Here is a 2,500-nt window from a genome sequence, read left to right as displayed (position 1 = left end):
CCCGCACTCGTAAAGTGCAATCCACCCCTATAACTTGCGTTTCATGAAGAGTTATTTCCAATATGCGACATTCCCGCTGTCCGTATACATGAGCCGCGACCTGTACCACTTACGAGCGAGAGACGCGATCGCGTTGCTCACTGTACGGCGTCCGATACCGAGCCATCAGCATGTCGGTCCCCATGCGCGTTGCACTCGCACTCGCACTCGCAGTCGCAAAAACGTGGGGCAAATATATTACGCGGAAGAGTTATAACAGACCGAGCCCCACTGCATGGGGGGAGTCTTTGTCACTAATGTACACAGATGGAACATTTTGGACTGGAACCAGATTACCCGTACACACGGCGCTGATTAGTAATCAATGCAGAGCCATCAAATTACAGAATATATATACAACTGTCCGTATACATGCTGAAAGAGTGTGCCCACAATGGGAACCACACGTCAGCCAGACACTCTCATCACGCACCACTCTCTGCTTCTAACGGGCGCACATACAATATGTAAGCACCAGCATGGAACAACATCCAGTGCATCCTCTCCGCCACATTACACAATCCACACTATCACAACCAGACCAGGAGGTCCATGCGGAAAATAGAATATCCCCCCCTTTCGACATCCACCATTGCGCAGATAAGGCACCAATACCCACACATGTCCTATACAACGGTGCACCCAACATCACAATAGTACCTCCTGTCACAGCGCACAAACAATGACATGAGTCAAAGACACAGGTCTGACACAAGCATAGAATTGGAGCGCCGCCTCTAATAAGCCAAAGGTGCATCCTGACGTGACAAATCTGATCATGTCACAAGCATTCACTTACTATAATCACTATCAACGAACCTGCTCCCCCCCCTTACACCTTTCCTTACAACAACGTGTAACCTAACCTAACCTAACCTAACCTATGTTGTGCCTTAACCTAACCTATGTTGTGCCTTAACCTAACCTATGTTGTGCCTTAACCTAACCTATGTTGTGCCTTAACCTAACCTATGTTGTGCCTTAACCTAACCTATGTTGTGCCTTAACCTAACCTATGTTGTACCTTAACCTAACCCATGTTGTACCTTAACCTAACCCATGTTGTACCTTAACCTAACCCATGTTGTACCTTAACCTAACCCATGTTGTACCTTAACCTAACCCATGTTGTACCTTAACCTAACCCACGTTGTGCCTTAACCTAACCCACGTTGTGCCTTAACCTAACCCACGTTGTGCCTTAACCTAACCCACGTTGTGCCTTAACCTAACCCACGTTGTACCTTAACCTAACCCACGTTGTCCCCTAACCTAACCCACGTTGTCCCCTAACGTAACCCACGTTGTCCCCTAACGTAACCCACGTTGTCCCCTAACGTAACCCACGTTGTCGCCTAAACCTGCTCTGTAATTGTTATACGACTCGTTCAATTAGTGTAGTGTTGCCCACCCGCAACCCTCGCAATATAGTTCGCTACTCGCACTGCCCGCTCCCCTGTGTATCGCTTCATGTTAAACACCTTGCAAGTCTTGCTCACTTTCCACATGCTCCTGCTGTACACTGTAATGTGGATGGCAGCAGGACGTACATGCCGCCCCTCCCCACGTCCCCACCTTGCCCCCTGCCTTCGCAAGCTGGTTGGTGAGAACTTTGCATGTTCAATGCCCTTCGCATGCGACGTACTCAGGCTACGTTGTGGTGCGGCCTGTGTCAACTGTCCGCTAATGTCGTACGCGTAAACCACAATCTGTACTGCACATTCGTCCTTATGTACTGAATGATACATCGTGGCACATGTGTGACCGTACAACGACTGCGCCCAAAAACGGCGGACCATACAGTGCAAATATTGTGCACGCAGCTACGTGTCGTCTCCCTATGAGAGCTGGATTGCAGTGTGGTACGCCATAGAGACGTGTGGGAGGAACGGACGCCGTGGATGGCGATCAGCATGAGCTGTCTGTTGATGTATTCGGACCTAGTCGTCTCTCCTCACACACCGTGATGGCATGGTGCACCGCGTTCCATATCTGCGACATGCTACAGAGGCCGGTTGACAGTCGTTCGAGCAATGGACATCGCATACGTACGGGGGCCACCTTCCACGTATTGTCTAGGCGTGCACATTTTGTTGCGTGTATGTGGGCAGACGTAGTGTGGCGTGACACCTGACACAGGCATGCAATAATCGTTGAAGTTGCAAATGGCGATGGACGCCTGCGTTTTCTGGTGAAGTTACGCAAATGAACAAATGGTAACCTGTTGTGGTGCGGTTGTTCTCGCTAGGGGTGAATCGGTGATGGCGACGATAGGTTGAGGTACTAACCGGTTGTTCCAGCGATACCCACCATGCCGACGAAACTGAACGGCATCTGGGTGTGAAGCGATACGCGGCGGTGGCTGGGTGGGACCGTCCCCGGCCGGTGAGGGGGCGCCTCCCGGCGTGCTGGCCGCGCGGTGCGTGGGCGCACGCGCTACAGCCGGCTGGTGGGGGCGGCC

This window comes from Schistocerca piceifrons, unplaced genomic scaffold, assembly GCF_021461385.2.
Source record: "Schistocerca piceifrons isolate TAMUIC-IGC-003096 unplaced genomic scaffold, iqSchPice1.1 HiC_scaffold_615, whole genome shotgun sequence".
In the NCBI taxonomy this organism is placed as follows: Eukaryota; Metazoa; Arthropoda; class Insecta; order Orthoptera; family Acrididae; genus Schistocerca; species Schistocerca piceifrons.
The sequence above is the reverse complement of the archived record's forward strand: the minus strand, read 5'-3'. Positions refer to the sequence as shown.